Source organism: Akebia trifoliata, chromosome 4, assembly GCF_017979445.1.
Source record: "Akebia trifoliata isolate Shusen 1 chromosome 4, ASM1797944v1, whole genome shotgun sequence".
Lineage (NCBI taxonomy): Eukaryota > Viridiplantae > Streptophyta > Magnoliopsida > Ranunculales > Lardizabalaceae > Akebia > Akebia trifoliata.
In genome coordinates, this window is record NC_141378.1 from 11,521,910 (window position 1) to 11,539,859 (window position 17,950).

At 36.8% G+C, this 17,950-nt stretch overlaps 3 pseudogenes; all 3 read right to left on the minus strand.

The window, feature by feature from the left end:
* Window positions 1-616: 616 nt before the first annotated feature.
* Window positions 617-3,062, minus strand: LOC147403777 (subtilisin-like protease SBT3 pseudogene; annotated as a pseudogene).
* Window positions 3,063-6,310: 3,248 nt separating this feature from the next.
* Window positions 6,311-8,833, minus strand: LOC147403778 (subtilisin-like protease SBT3 pseudogene; annotated as a pseudogene).
* Window positions 8,834-14,882: 6,049 nt separating this feature from the next.
* LOC147403779 (subtilisin-like protease SBT3 pseudogene) lies at window positions 14,883-17,458 on the minus strand (annotated as a pseudogene).
* Between the last annotated feature and the right edge of the window lie 492 nt (window positions 17,459-17,950).

Genomic DNA, 17,950 nt, shown 5'->3' on the forward strand with positions numbered 1-17,950 from the left:
ATCGATATAATAAACACAACCCCCCCTCTTAAGTTCCAAGGAGGATGATAGCGTAGTCACAAAATTCTCTGAATGAAAGGTAAGCCAATTAATTTGATGAATTAACGAATTAATCGACGATCCCTCAAGTAATCATGAAATATGATAATATTTTTATCTTCCACCTTCAAAATTTTACTTTTTTCAACATTCAAATATCACGAAAAAAAAGATAGGATTTAGAAAAAGGTTAAAGATGGTAGGTTTTGATAACAAATCCAATAAATTATTTTTTCTAATCTCCAAAATTCTCTGGATGATAGTGCACGGATAAACTCTAGTTTTCCAATAGAGGGTTGCTTATGGTATTAATATTTTTGCCCAAGTTATCCGTTTAAAAAAAAATTCTTATTCACCAAATCAGTTTTGCAGGGATTTTGTAAACTGTACCATTCAGGTAATTTTTCAATGTTCATCATCAAATGTTTGCTAAAATGTCATATTATATATCCAAATAAATATATTATATATGTATCATTTTTCTATCTTCAAACACATTGCCGGATTGAGTCCTTCTCGGATCGGATTGGTTTCTTCATGGTCCTGCTATGCTTAGTATCTTAAAACATCTACAATATCCAAATTAAAATGTTTTATTTAATACCATCCATTGCCAAAGTACAACACCGAAACACCTGTGCTCATTCAGTATGATCAAGAGAAAAGGCAGAAACTACGGGACTTGTTACAACATGGTTCCCATTAACCTCAGACCACCTGAGATACCCATAATTGCCCAAGTAACTAAAAAAAGATCCCAGCTTGATGTCAACTGTCACTGAAAATTTAACTTTGTCATATTTACTTCTGAAGGAGAGTGTCTTGGGCTTCACTACAATCTTCATGCCGGTTTGAGCCCACACTGAAACACGATAAACTGATGGACAATCAGCGACGTTCTTCAATACCCTATTAAAGGTATGCTTTGCTGTGTAGGTATTATTTAGGATGACGATAAACGATGGATAATTGAGATCGAGATTGGCCCGATCACAATTGTATTTTGATCTCCTAGTAATAACTCTTATTTGCTTACTTGTGTAGTTCAGCCCACACAGGAAATTAATGTAGTCCTGTATTTCTAGATCATAAACTAGACCTGGATCCATGGCCTTGTTTGGATTTACATGCCCAGCTCCAAAAGAAAGAGGGCTCCCAGATGAACTTCCGCCCGTAAACAGGTTAAGGATCCTTCTATTCGTATTATCAACCCAATCTGCAGTAGTCATCATCGCTGATCGGATGGCAGCGGGACTCCAATCCTTGTGAACTGATTTTAGCAAAGCAGCGATGCCGGCTATATGGGGCGTGGACATGGATGTACCAGACATAAGTTGATAATCACTGTGCAAGTTAACATTCCCAATTAGAGCAGCTGGCCTATTAGGCACGTATGCTGCCAAGATATTTACTCCGGGAGCTAGTATATCTGGCTTCATTATCATGGGAGCTAAGCTATTAGGTCCTCTAGAAGAGGAGGCGGCCACCTGAGGAGCAGGTTTAGTACCCAACACGGTTATTACAAACTTGATGTCCACAGTTGCCCGTTGCGCCACCTTTGTTATGTACTTCATCACCACCTTTCCATTACTCGGGGTAATGGCCACAAAGGGCATATGGAAGTTGCTGGGACGCAAGGATTGTGCAGAATCAGTTGCAAAGATAGCACCTACAGCACCTACTCTGCTTACTTCATCAATTTGTTGATCTATATCTGAATTCTCACTAAACCTACAGAAAACAATCTTGTTTGAAACATCTTTAGGATTTAAGGATTGGGAATCACAAATCTCCTTGCTTGCATTACCGCGTCCAAAATAGAGGGGAACTCTTGATAAAAACAAGTCCTTAGGAAATATTGATCTTCCTTTAATGGTTGCAACACCTTTACCAAGAGTCACATTAGCAAGATAGTCTCTATCGATAGTCCCTGAAGCAACCGTTGTGATCCAAGGAGCAGCATTAGCGACAGTGTATGATTCATCACCTCTATTTCCAGCAGAACAAGCCACAAAGATCCCTTTCTCTGTGGCTGCAAATGCCCCAATTGAAATTGCACCATCGAAAAATTCTGTTTCACCGGATCTTATTGACAATGACATGATATCTACACCATCTTCTATGGCCTGATCCATGCCAGCTAATATATCACTTTCCGTAGAATCTTGCGCAAGCACTCTGTAAACTGCGAGCCGAGCAAGGGGCGCTGCCCCCATTGCCGTGCCCTTAGCATATCCAAAGTAGCTAGCGTTGGGCACACGACTTCCAGCAGCGATCGATGCAGTGTGGGTGCCATGCCCAGTATTATCCCTTGGAGTATCATCTTCACCGGTCTGATCACCGCTGTTTTGCTTCGACCCTTTGTTAAAATAACGAGCTCCGATAAGTTTACGATTACAATTTGAGGAATTGAACATGACCCCAGCCTGACAGGTACCACGCCAACGTTTGGGCACTGGTGGCATATCATGGTCATTGAAACTCTTGCTTTCGGGCCAGACTCCGGTGTCAAAAATACCTATAATCATGTCATCTCCAAACTTAGAAGCCGGCCACAATCCAGAATATTTGTTTAGGCCTAGAAACTGTGGACTGTGGGTGGTGTCGAGGTGACCTAATCTATCAGGATATGTGGCAATGTGACCTGGCATTCTCTCCAGCTCGTCGAGTTGGGTCTGTGACAGCACAGCACTGTAGCCGGCCATAACATGGTTGTAGGTGTAGAGATGGGTTGGAGAAATGCCATCTGGTGCTGACAGTGAGGAGAGTGTTGAGGTGTACCAATTATGGTGAGTGGAGAAAGGAGAAGGAATGGTTGATGTGTCCATGTGGATGATATATGTCTGACGAGGTTGGTCTATGGTTGAAGAAGATGAGGAGATGTAAGACAAAAGGAAGATAAATAAGAGAAGGTTGAGAGTAGAGATGTGATCCATTGTTAGAGCGATATAGAACTTTAGTTTGGTTGCAGATGAAGGATCTATATATGCATTACAAAGGCATAAACGTAAGAGTAAAACAGAGCAGAGTCTGGGAAATCCACAATAATTTGTTTTTTTAATTTCTTAATCGAAAGATAAAAGAAAAAAAATATATCCATGGTTTATCCCCCAATTCCACTTTCGGAAGTCAAAGTCTTTGCCCAATTGCCCATCATTACTTAGGGCTCCAATCCAGCTGGTTTAATAAAATAGAGATTAGGGCTCCAATCCAGCTGGTTTAATAAAATAGAGCAAACCACATCTAGATCTAGTGGCATCAGATCATTTGCCGACAATTTGTGTCCTTTTCAACAAGAGAACCATTTTTTTACTAACTTAATAATTATCACATTATCAATCCAACACACAGCCCTCTAAATTTCATTGAGAAACTGAGATCTGAGAAAAAAAAATCCATAAAATAATTTCTTTTGAGCTTGATCTATGGTTTAGTGTTCTAACAAACTTCCACCTCACTTTGAAAATTCAAATTCAAATTCAAAGGTGAAAAATAATTTATTTTTTGTTTTTAAATTCATATAATTTTCTCCTCTACAACTCTAAAGGTTTGGATCATGTTTTTTAATGTCACAGGACCTTGGTAAAGATGAAATCATTACTTAGTAAGGCTAATTAATCAGACATTTTGAACAATGTGGATTGCTTTTGTCACTAATGTACAAAATAGCATTCAATAATGTAGGAAAATCTTTAATGAAGAGATTTGATTCAATGTATGGAAGCGGAAATCGTCAAGTCTTCTTTAAAACTATTTTTTTTTTTAATTCTAAACTTTGGTCATGTTCCAAAAAATACAAAAAGTTAATTAGAAGAAGGCCCCACTTTTGGATAAGACACCCATTAATTTTTTGTTGTAGCATTAAAAAATTATTTCCAAAAACAATATAAAAAAAAGTATAGCATACCAAACTAATTCTAGAAAATACTATAAAAATTCTTTAATGAGTCGTGCTGGGGTGACAAAAACACGTGATGTCATGCACATTACCGTACATGCTTTTCCACGAGATACAAATAAAAAAGCATTTACGGTTATATGAGTGCCACCACATCATTTTTGTCACCGTTGTGTCGCCGTTTGTGTCATTCCAACATTTTCCTTCTTTAATTGGTTCTTTGAACATCATTGATGGTATGTTTTGCTGTCGTACATTAGAATAGGGAGGTGTTTTCCAAAAATAAAATTAGAGCCCTCGTGGAGTGACCTCAAGATTGGATCTCATATTGCATATCTTGACATGAAAGTGGATAGGAACCATAAATGCTTTTTCACTCATAGGGGAAAGCATCTATAGTCCCCATACACTTCCACATTGAGGTCACTTCAGCATCATTCATAAAATTATTTAACTCCCGTATACATTGGACACATAGGCGTTGGGAGGATTTTCAACAAAAATAAATTCTAAAAGATTTCCCAAAATCTCTTAGATAAGATAATCATGCTTGTTAGTCTCCAAATAAAACAAATTCTTTCATTTCTCTCTCTCTCCTAAGCTACACGTTCCATCTAAAGTATAAATAAAAACAATAATAATAAATATAAAAAAAAACTCAAATCAATGTTGGATCGTATTCTACTTTTTAAAAAAATAACTTATTCCATCAAAAGTTATAAAAAAAAGTACATAAATAAAAATACTCCAATCAACTTAGGTTTAGATCTCGATTCCATTTAGACTTAAAAAAATTTAACCTATTCCATTTAAAGTTAAAAACAAAAAACTCAAATCCACCCATGTTGGATGGGATCCACACAAAAAAAAATGGTTAGTTTTAAAAAATAATAATAATCTTTGAACTAAGGTCGGTTTGGTTGGTTCAATTCTATGGGTTGCCAATATTCTATAAATTTTTGGAAGTAACACATTTTTAATGCAAAAAAATAAACATATAATAAATATAAATTTCCATACAATAAATCATTGATCTATCTATAAAAAAATCATTAATTTATCCATAAAAAAGTCATTAATTGATGTCCTAAATCCTAATATATTTGGTTAGTGACTACGACTAATTGGCCATAATCAACTGAACAAACAAAATAATGTTCTATTGTGCAAGGAAGACCACACATGCGGATTTATGCTTTTTAAGATCAAAATTGTAAATATTATCCATACATAACATATATTATGTATGTTTGGAGAGAAAACCGTAAGCAGTATAAGCTTGAATGACTTCCTAGTGTTTTGAGATTTTTACGATTAACAAACAAAAATCTCAACTGCTGCTTTATTATAACTTAGACCCTTGTAGGAGCCACATGTCGACATGAAATGGATGGCCTACAGAATGCATCTTGGATCACACTTTTACAAAAAATGTGAAGGACTGACTAACAAAACCATAAACCAAGGAATTAACTAAGGAAGCCTATGGATGGCATATTATCCCAAGGCAGAAGGGGAAACTCCCATTGTAGCTTAAGAACTATGAAGACGTATGACACAACCTGCGAAAAACCGAGGACTCCTACAAACCGCAAAAAGAAAAAGAGGAAGATAAGGTCGAAGATGTTCAATCAGTATTTATTAATATATTATATGTGTAGAAACATGCCAAGACAGCTGCAGCAACAGAACAAGGAGAGCTATAAAGCATTGATGTCTCCTCTGTTTCATAGTGAAACAGATTAAGAAAATAAAATTCCATGCACTCACTATAGCGAAAGGGAACCGAGGAACTGAAGAAGAAGATTCAATAAGGAGAGCAGCAATTCAAAGCAAACAACATATAACAAATTTTTTCTGATACAAGATTCAAAGAAACTGGTGCTTAAATGGTTGTCTCTAAGAATCTCCTGAAGATGTTTTAACTAGGTGCAATTCTCTTTCGAGGCACAACCAACTCTTTTGTGACTAACAAAATTTAGTCAAACCGAGATTTGAAACCATGTTGAGAAGAGGTCTCAACCTAACCCATGTCTATGTTGGTTGGAAAGTTTACATAACAAAACTAAAGATTTGTATGTAACCGTACAAGTTGATGGAGTGAAATTGAAAGGTATGGATGATGATGAGGATTTATCAAATAATGTCTATGTTGGTTGGAAAGTTTGGTATTTTACTTAACAAAATTAAAGATTTGCATGTAACCGTACAAGTTGATGGAGTGAAATTGAAAGGTATGGACGATGATGAGGATTTATCAAATAGTGGATGATGATAGTGTTTTTCATCATGTTCTGAATGAATCATCGGCAAATTTTCAATAGAAAAATTAAGGGGAACTTTAGTAAAAGACTAAAGAAACAAGGCTTGCTATATCAAAAAAACTAGTGAATTTGAAACATAAAGATGACACAAGATTACGTTACAGAACAATTGAATTGTCACACCCTAAAAATTTCAAACCTTGATTCAATCGATGACCCACTAATGCAGAATCATTAGTGGAGATTGCCAAAGTACAACATTGAAACACCTATGCTCATGCAATATGGTCAATAGAAAAGGCAGAAACTATGGGACTTCTTACAACATGTTTCCCATTAACCTCAGACCACCTAATATACCCATAATTGCCCAAGTAACTAACAAAAGGTCCCAACTTAATGTCAACTGTCACTGAAAACTTAGCTTTGTCAAATTTACTTCTGAAGGAGAGTGTCTTGGGCTTCACAACAATCTTCATGCCGGTTTGAGCCCACACTGAAACATGATAAACTGATGGAGAATCAGCGACGTTCTTCAATACCCTATTAAAGGTATGCTTTGCTGTGTAGGTATTATTTAGGATGACGATAAACGATGGATAATTGAGATCGAGATTGGCCTGATCACAATTGTATTTTGATCTCCTAGTAATAACTCTTATTTGCTTACTAGTGTAGTTCAGCCCACACAGGAAATTAATGTAGTCCTGTACTTCTAAATCATAAACTAGACCTGGATCCATGGCCTTGTTTGGATTTACATGCCCAGCTCCAAAAGAAAGAGGGCTCCCAGATGAACTTGTGCTGGTAAACAGGTTAAGGATCCTTCTATTCGTATTATCGACCCAATCTGCAGTAGTCATCATCGCTGATCGGATGGCAGCGGGACTCCAATCCTTGTGAACTGATTTTAGCAAAGCAGCGATGCCGATTATATGGGGACACGACATGGATGTACCAGACATAAGTTGATAATCACTGTGCAAGTTAACATCCCCAATTTGTGCAGCTGGCCTATTCGGCACGTATGCTGCCAAGATATTTACTCCGGGAGCTAGTATATCTGGCTTCATTATCATGGGAGCTAAGCTATTAGGTCCTCTAGAAGAGAAGGAGGCCACCTGAGGAGCAGGTTTAGTACCCAACACTGTTATTACAAACTTGATGTCCACAGTTGCCCGTTGCGCCACCTTTGTTATGTACTTCATCACCACCTTTCCATCACTCGGGCTAATGGCCACAAAGGGCATATGGAAGTTGCTGGGACGCAAGGATTGTGCAGAATCAGTTGCAAAGATCGCACCTACAGCACCTACTCTGCTAACTTCATCAATTTGTTGCTCTATATCTGAATTCTCACTAAACCTACAGAAAACAATCTTGTTTGAAACATCTTTAGGATTTAAGGATTGGGAATCACAAATCTCCTTGCTTGTATTACCGCGTCCAAAATAGAGGGGAACTCTTGATAAAAACAAGTCCTTAGGAAATATTGATCTTCCTTTAATGGTTGCAACACCTTTACCAAGAGTCACATTAGCAAGATAGTCTCTATCGATAGTCCCTGCAGCAACCGTCGTGATCCAAGGAGCACCATTAGCAACAGTGTATGATTCAACACCTCTATTTCCAGCAGAACAAGCCACAAAGATCCCTTTCTCTGTGGCTGCAAATGCCCCAATTGCAATTGCACCATCGAAAAAATCTGATTCATCAAATCTTAATGACAATGACATGAAATCCACACCATCTTCTATTGCCTGATCCATGGCGGCTAATACATCACTTTCCGTAGAATCTTGCGCAAGCACTCTGTACACGGCGAGCCGAGCAAGGGGAGCAGCCCCCATTGCCGTGCCCCTAGCATATCCAAAGTAGCTAGCGTTGGGCACACGACTTCCAGCAGCTGTCGATGCAGTATGGGTGCCATGCCCACTATTATCCCTTGGAGTATCATCTTCACCGGTCTGATCGCCGCTTTTTTGCTTCGACCCTTTGTTAAAATAACGAGCTCCGATAAGTTTACGATTACAGTTTGAGGAATTGAACATGAACCCAGCCTGACAGGTACCACGCCAACGTTTGGGCACTGGTGGCATACCATGGTCATTGAAACTCTTGCTTTCGGGCCAGACTCCAGAGTCAAAAATACCTATAATCATGTCAGCTCCAAACTTAGAAGCCGGCCACAATCCAGTATATTTGTTTAGGCCTAGAAACCGTGGGCTGTGGGTGGTGTCGAGGTGACCTAATCTGTCAGGGTATGTGGCAATGTGACCTGGCATTCTCTCCAGCTCGTCGAGTTGGGTCTGAGACAGCACAGCACTGTAGCCTGCCATAACATGGTTGTAGGTGTAGAGATGGGTTGGAGCAATGCCATCTGGTGCTGACAGTGAGGAGAGTGTTGAGGTGTACCAATTATGGTGAGTGGAGAAAGGAGAAGGAATGGTTGATGTGTCCATGTGGATGATATATGTCTGACGAGGTTGTTCCGTGGTTGAAGAAGATGAGGAGATGTAAGACAAAAGGAAGATAAATAAAAGAAGGTTGAGAGTAGAGATGTGATCCATTGTTAGAGCGATATGGAACTTTGGTTGCAGATGAAGGAACTATATATATGTAATACAAAGGCATAAACGTAAGAGTAAAACAGAACAAAGTCTGGTAGATCCACAATAATTTTTTTTTTAATTTATTAATAAAAAACAAATAAATTAAGCCAGGCAGCCAGGGTGTAAAATATTTATCCCCCAATAGGATTCACATCACTTTCAAAAGTCAAAAAGTCTTCGCCCAATTGCCCCTATCATTATTTAGGGCTCCAGTCCAGCTGGTTTAATAAAATAGAGCCAACCACATCTAGATCCAGTGGCATCAGATCATTTGCCGACAATTTCTGCCCTTTTCAACAAGATAAACATTTTCCTTACTAACTTAATAATTACTACATTAGCAATCACAACACCACAGCCCTCTAAAATTCATTGAGAAACTGATATCGGACTACCGAACTTCCACCGCACTTCGAAAGTTAATATTCAAATTCAAAAGTGAAAAATAACTTTTTTGATTCAATGTATGGAGCTGGAAATCTTCAAATCTTTGTTAAAAACAATTTTATTTTTTTTATTCTGAACTTTTGTGATGTTCAAGAAAATATAAAAAAATTAATTAGAAGAAAGAAAGAAGTTGTTTCGAATACAGGGGCATCTCAAGCATAAGAGAAGGCCCCCACATTTGGATAAGACACTCATTACTATTATTTCACATTTGGATAAGACACTCATTATTATTTTTTGTTTGTAGTATTAAATAATTATTTCCAAAAACATTATAAAAAAGTGTAGCATACCATACTAATTCGAGAAAATGCTATGAAAATTCTTTAATAAGTTATTTGAACGTCAGTGATGGTATTTTTTTGTTATAGTAAACCTCCTTACACATTGGAATTGGGAGGTGTTTTTCAAAAATTAAAATTAGAGTCGTCGTGGAGTGACCTCAAGATTAGATCTCATATCGCACATCTTGACATGAACGTGGATAAAAACCATAAATATTTTTTCACTCGTATTTCGGGGGAAAGCATCTATGGTCCCCATACACTTTCACATCAGGATGTACGATGTGATGTGAGGTCCCAAAATCTCTTAGATAAGATTATCCTACTCATTAGTTTCCAAATAAAACAAATTATTTCATTTCGCTCTCTCCTAAGCTACACATTCCATCTAAAGTTTAAAAAAAATCAATAATAAAAAACTCAAATCAATGTTGGATTGTATTCCACTTTAAAAAAATTAACTTATTCCAGCAAAAGTTATAAATAAATAAAAATACTCGAATCGACCTAGGTTTAGATCGGATTCTCCAAAAAAATGGTCAGTTTCCCAAAAAAAAAAAAATTTAATTTAAAATTTCTCTTAAAACGTAATAAAACCAAATCCATCAACGATTCCATTTATGTAGAAAGCTTCTACCAAACATCGTAGATGAGAAAATTTCAGACATCGAATACCTTAAATAGGGAAATTATTAGTCATTCGAACAAATTTATAATAATAAAAAATATATATTTTACGGGCAGAGAGATGAGAAGATAAAAATATAAATCAATCAAGGAGAAGATGGGAAAAGTGTATTTTGCCTTCATAATCTTTGTACCTTTATTTGGAATAATAGTTGTTGTTGCGTTTTGCAAGTTTTGTCTGGTGATGAAGCAGGAGGTGACGCTGGATGCGATCATCATCATCATCATGTGGCGGTAGGCATCATCATCATGGTGGTGGCGGCGGCGGCGGAGCTTTGTAATGTTCAATGTCTAAGAAGAGTTTTTCTTAGGTGTTTGTTAAACTGAAAAAAATAAGTGCTGAATAGCATGAAGCGTTGAATTTAAGTGCTGAAAAAGTTATTTGTTTAGATGCTGAATCATATTGTTACACATTGCTGAAGCTGGTAAATTGTCTTTGTTACCCTTACAATCATATTATATATTTTTGCATGTTTCAAATGCCTATTTCTTATCAAACACAATAAAATATATTATTTTTTATAAAATTAAAATACAATTCATTTTTGAATAATAAATAATACTCAAATCTTCAATTTATAAAAATAATTTCTATTTATAAAAGCCCACAAATTTCAAATTAAAAATAATAATGTCATACAAGTCATCAAAATTTTAAATCAACATTAAAATAACTTAATTTTGGATGAATAATTTTCGATGGAAATGAAGGATGTGTAATTATAAAAGCACTCTATGAATTAATAAGGGCAACCCACACCATAGTCAATTTTTTTTGTTTTATATGGGTTAAAGTTTTTGGAATGAACAAATTTTTAGTGAGGATGGTCTATATGGTTTAGAGATCATCCTCACCAAAAATCAGTCCATTTTGAAACTTCTAACTCGTCAAAAATAGTTTTCAAAAAAAAAGAGACGATTTACGGTTCTTGAACTTGTTTTGATAGGGTTAGAGGTTTCAGGGTGTGCTGATTTTTTGTCAGGATGATCTTCTCATTGTAGAGATCATTCTCATAAAAAATCAACTTATTCCAAAAAATTTAACCCATATAAGACAAAATAATTTAGCCATGGTGTGGGTTTATTAATTTGTGGTGGTTTTATATACTGATAAGGAGATCATCCTCACCAAAAATCAACTCATTCCAAAAATTTTAACTTATATAAAACAAAATAATTTAGCCATGGTGTGGGTTTATTAATTTGTGGGGTGCTTATATACTTATCCATGGGATATAAGAGGTAATATCCTTTTAAGAATAAGGGCATACTTGTACATGCTCAAAAAGATGAAGGGCATATTTGTCCGTGTTGAAAAAACAAAGTGCTTATTAATCGGTTGTAGATCTTGCTATAGAGATGCAAAGATTAAGATATGAATTAAGACTTTGGGCAAGTCGAATTCGTTCCACAGGGACAATGAGGATTCAAAGATTCATTCGGTTAGAAGTCCAAAACAGAATTGGAAAACAGATTTTTCTTAAAAACAAAACAGATTTGTTGCATAAATGAAATGGAAATTAACTTGCAATTTGAAATAAAAACAGAAAGTAGAGATTGAAGATATAAGAAAGGAGGTTTAGAGAAATCAAATCAGCTTTTGCAAACTATCCATAATGTAGATCAATTCCAAGAATAACTCAATCCATGTAGCAAGTCATTGCTCATGGATCGGAAGGTGGAGCGGTTTAATTATTAAAGGTAACCAAGAGACATTCATGAAAATTCAGATTTAATTGAGATTGCCTAGCTTATATTCAGATTCTTCACAAAGCATAGCCGTTCTTGAGCTTATCTAAGTAATGGCTATCAAAGTTTGAATCAAAAATATAAGTAGATCATCTAATCAAAGTAGAATTTCTAGAATAGTAAACATGTAAGCAAAATAAGGAATTAAAACTACATTAGAGGGATAAACTTGCTTCGGCATCATTGATCTCTCTAAAGAGGATCTAGCCGATCATCGCAAGGATCATATTGCAACAATACTAAAAAGCAAAGAGAAGATGGGAGAAGAAGATGAAGATGCAACTTGATTCCTTCTTGAATGGATCTCTCAAAAAGTTACAATAGAGCCAATGGCTTACTCTTGATGTTCTCACTACTCTCAAGATCTCACCAAAAGGAAAAATTACAGAAAATTAAAAGAAGAAAAAAATCAAAACTTATGGAACAAGAGAAGAAGAGAAGAGCCCCCAATTTATAACATTGTATTCGGGTAATCGGGTCAACTTTTCGGATGATTTGCTTCGAACTACCCAATCAGTTACAACCACCGAAGCTTCTAGAAGCTTCTGTAAAAATCTCGAGGATAAATTCCTCGAAATGACCGTGGCGCGGTCATGCCTAGCCGCGGCGCGGTGACGTGGCGCCCAAATCGATCGATATTTTTCTAGAAACTTCCTTTCGGCCCGCGTATTGTAACCATAATTGTTATTTCTTTTGTTGGTTTCCGAATGTGCCCTTTTCACCTGAAATTAGTAACAAACTATTGTTAGTCACATTAATTTGGGATTTAATAAAATTTATTATTATTGTAAGGGAACTAGTATTTATATGATGGTAATCTCGGTGAAATTACGGTCCCAAAATGATATTATTGGGACCTTATCACTTATCGCTTCAGCACTTTTTTTCAACATCAAAATAGTGTTGAATTTTTTTCACTTATTTTCAGCAATAAGCGTTGAAAATATAGAATAAACAAACACGTTATTTTGACAAAAAGTGTTAAATTTAATTTTTTTCAGCAATAAGCGCTGAAAAATAGCGCAAACAAACACTGCCTTAGAATTGTAATAATATGTTTACAATTTGTTTTTACATAGCTGCTAGTGGCACCTCGACTTTAACTTATTACACTAAAATGTGGAAATAGAATCTCTCTCTCTTTCGATTTCTATTTGTTAAGATTTTATATAAGCTTAATCCTATGTGTTATAATGCTATGTAATGTTGAGGTAATAACTTCTCTGTAAATTTTTGTAATGTTTGTAAGGAAGCGATCTGAGGCCTTAAAGAGAGCTAATCATTGTGTCAAACATTTTTCAAAATAGGGCTGCATTTTTGTGAGGATGATCTCTACGGTGAAGAGATCATACTCACCAAACATCAGTTTATTCCAAAACTTCTAACCCTACTTTACAAATTGAAGAATCGTGGGCCGTCCAAATTTTGTTAATCACTTTTTATGGGGTTAGAAGTTTTGGAATAGGCTGATTTTTAATGAGGATGATTTCCTCATTGAAGAGATCATTTTCACAAAAAATTCAACTCATTTTGAAACTTCTAACCCATACATTGAAAAATTGTTAATGTTTGGCTCTCTTAAAGATCTCCAAATGCCGCTCATATTTGAATTGGGTGTTTTAATCTTGGGTCTGGTTAGGGAGCCAAAATTTATCTTATAAGACTTAAAAGTTTTGGATTTAGTGATTTTTTGTAAGGATAACTTTTACGCGTGAGGAGATCATCCTTACAAAAAATCAATCCAATTTAAAACTTTTAACATCATCAAAAGTGATTTAAAATTGTGGATTGTCAATTTTTACTGTTAATTTGTAAATCATTTTTTATTTTGTTTTTTATTGGGCTGATTTTTTAATTGGTACAGTACATGACATTCAAAGAAAGTTTAAACTCCATGATCTAAGAGGATCTACATAGAAAGTCTATAGTAAATTGGGCATAATTTTATCATACGGACTCGAAATTTGACGATTTCAAAGGCGTTGAAAATAAGACTGAGAGAATGTAATTTACGAAAATATTTTGACTTTGTTTATCCCTCCGAAATCACAGTTAAAGTTAGACTTTCTATTTATAAAATATTTAATTTCGAATAATTCTAATTCGATCATGATTCTGAACTTGATGCAAAAGAGAGTTTTAACGTATTTATGAACTTGATTGTTGCCCCTCCCCTTGTAAATCCACCCTTCTTTCTCTCTTTCCTATAAAAGCTAGTGAGATTCAATGTGAGTCTCTCTCTATCTGATTTCTAAATAATTTTTTAGTATTTTTAACTTATTTAATATTTTTTTTTCTTTTTTTTACAGTTATTTATTCAACTCCTGAATTTTCAAGTCGACACAACTCAATGGACCTTTTAGTTGAGTCAAGTTTTTGTGTTGTAAAACTGTAATTTCAAGTCACTTGAGCATTTGTGTTTATTTTTGTAGTTATTTATTCGACTTGGTTCAACTCCTGAATTTTTGGGTCCACACAACTCAATGGATTTTTTAGCTCCATGTACCACTTTTCAACAATTGAGAATGCACCACATCATCGAACCAGTTACATCTGACGGATTAAATTTAGGAGTTCATTGACCGTCCATTCTCAAACACTTGATTAAACGAAAAAACAAGTGTTTTCTTTTATTTTATTTTTCTGAATCTCGTCTAAATCATGAGTAGAAGAGAAATATGTTGTTATTTTGGTTAAATGTGATGTATTATGAACTGTAGAACAAGAGCTACACCATTTCTGCACTGCAGAGGATCCACTCCTGAAGTCATCCCAGGATGATTTAAATAAAGGGCAGCCTCCCAAATAGCCCATGAATCAATTTCTACCTTTTGGGCTATCTGAACATTTTGAGCTTTCTAGTTAGCAAAAGAAGAAAAAAAAAAAAAAAACATTGCCAAAATACAACACTAAAACACCCATGCTCATAACTATACTGGAAAGTGGAAATCACATAGTGTACTCTTGCCTAGCATAAGCAGAAACAATGGGACTTCTCACAACATGGTTCCCATCAACCTCGGACCAGCTGAGATACCCATAATTTCCTAAGTAATCACCCTTAAAACCTCTCAAATTAATCTCAACTGTTACCGAAAACTTAGCTTTGCTATATTTTCTTTCAAAGGAGAGTGTCTTGGGCTCTACAATAATCTTCATGCCAGTTTGAGCCCTCACTACAGCACGGTAAACTGATCGAGAGTCAACGACATTTGTCAAGACCCTATTAAAGGTGTAAGTCGTTGAGTTGGTGTTGTTGAGGATGACAATGAATGATGGATAATTCAAGTCAAGATTGGCCTGATCACAAGAGTAATTTGATCGCCTAGTAATAATCCTCATTTGCTCACTAGTGTAGTTCAACCCACATAGGAAATTGATGTAGTCTTGCACCTCTATATCATAAACGAGACCTGGGTCCATAGCCTTGTTGGGGTTTATATGCCCCGCTCCAAAATCAAGAGGGCTCTCAGATTTTCCGAAAAACAGTTCAGTGATTGGACGATTCGTATTATCCTTCAAATCTGCAGTGGTCATCATCGCCGATCGGATGGCAGCGGAGCTCCAATCTTTGTGCGCTGCTTTTAGCAAAGCAGCAATACCAACCACGTGGGGCGAGGACATTGATGTACCAGACAGAAGGTCATAGTCAGTGTGCAAGAAACCATTCCCAATTCGTGCACCTCCCCTATTAGGCACGTATGCCGCCAAGATATTATCTCCGGGGGCTATTAAATCAGGCTTCAATATCATAGGAGCTGGACGATTAGGTCCTCGTGACGAGAATGCAGCCACCTGAGGAGCTGGTTTAGTACCTAGCACTGTTATTTTAAACTTGATGTCCACAGTTGGTTGTTGTGCCACCTCTTTTAGGTACTTCATCACCACCTTTCCGTCAGTCTGACCAATGGCCACAAATGGCATAAAGAAACTTTTGGGATCCAAAATATGAGCATAATCAGTCGCGAAGATCCCTCCTAAAGCACCTGTTCGGTTCACTTCCTCCATTTGTGGAAATATATGTGTTTTCTTATTCAACTTGCAGAAAACGATCTTTCTTGAAACATCTTTAGGATTTAAAGAGTTGACATCACAATTCTCCTTGCTTTTATTACCATGTCCGTAGTAGAGGGGAACACCTGATACTAAAAAATCTTTAGGAAATACTGATCTCCCTTTAAAGGTTGCAACACCTTTACCAAGAGTCACAGAAGCGAGAAAGTCTCTATCGATAGTCCCTGCGCCGACTGTCGTGATCCAAGGAGCACCTTTACCGACAAGGTAAGAATGATCGCCATCATTTCCAGCAGAAGAGGCCACAAAGATCCCTTTCTCCATTGCTACAAATGCACCCACTGCAATTGCATCGTCGTAAAAATGTATTACAGGAAATCCATATGACAATGACATGAGATCCACACCGTCTTCTATTGCCTGATCCATCGCAGCTAATGTATCACTTTCCGCTCCAGAATCTCGGAAAATAACTTTGTACACAGCAAGCCGGGCATGGGGTGCAACCCCAGTTGCCGTACCCTTGGCGTATCCAAAGTAACTAGCGTTGGGTACATGATATCCAGCCGCTGTCGATGCAGTGTGGGTTCCATGCCCATCAAAATCCCTTGGAGTATCAAACTCTTCGGTGTAGTTGAGTCCTGATTGCTTGATCCCTTTGCTAAAATAACGAGCTCCTATAAGTTTTCGATTACAATGTGAGGAGGTGAAGTTGGCCTTCCCAGCCTCACACGCACCACGCCAGCGTTTGGGTACTGGTGGCATACCATGGTCATTGAAACTCTTGCTTTCGGGCCAGACTCCAGAGTCAAAAATACCTATAATCATGTCATCTCCAAACTTAGAAGCCGGCCACAATCCAGTATATTTGTTTAGGCCTAGAAACTGTGGGCTGTGGGTGGTGTCGAGGTGACCTAATCTGTCAGGGTATGTGGCAATGTGACCTGGCATTCTCTCCAACTCGTCGAGTTGGGTCTGAGACAGCACAGCACTGTAGCCGGCCATAACATGGTTGTAGGTGTAGAGATGGGTTGGAGCAATGCCATCTGATGCTGATAGTGAGGAGAGTGTTGAGGTGTACCAACTATGGTGAGTTGAGAAAGGAGAAGGAATGGATGATTTGTCCATGTGGATGATATAGGTCTGACGTTGTTCCACGGTAGAAGATGATGAGGAGATGATGTTAGAAAAAAGGAAGAGAGATAAGAGAAGGTTGAGAGTGAAGATGTTATCCATTCTTAGAGGGATATGGAATTTTGGTTGAGAATGGAGATGTAGGACTTGAAGGAGCTTTATATGATACAATGCCTAAACAGAACAGTTATATGGAAGACCCACAATTTTATTTTATTTTTGGTCATCTTCAAATTCTAGACTCCAAAATTTTGAGAAAATTGGATAAACACAATAATCGAAATAAGACCATTTCTTTATCCAAAAATTTATCAGACAATATCCATGGTTTATCCCCAATAGGATGACTTGCAAAGTAGGATGACTTGCAAAGTCATAAAGTCTTTGAGATTAACGTTTTGTAAAGCTAGCACATGGTGTGGTTCCACTCTCATCATTATGAGGGCTCCACTCAAGTTGGCTTGGACTGAAGGTCTCCTAAATAGGGGGGGAAAATCTAGTGGCTTCAGTTCACTTGCCAACTATTTTGTATCTTTGGACATTAATATTGGTAGTTTATGTTATTAATGTTACAAATTTCATTTTGGGTGTGGATTGTACAAAATATGAAGATCCAACATGGCGATGACATGGAGATACTATGAGCCATAGGGGGGGATGTCACGCCATTATGGCGCAATGTGGAAGGACATCAAGGCGTTGGATGATCATGGGGTAAAGTCCAGCTGTGATTTGACCTCATAATTTTGAATCAAGACCCTGCTTGGTACGAAGCAAATCATTTGCAAATGAAAATGATTTGTTGGAATCTAATTTACAAAT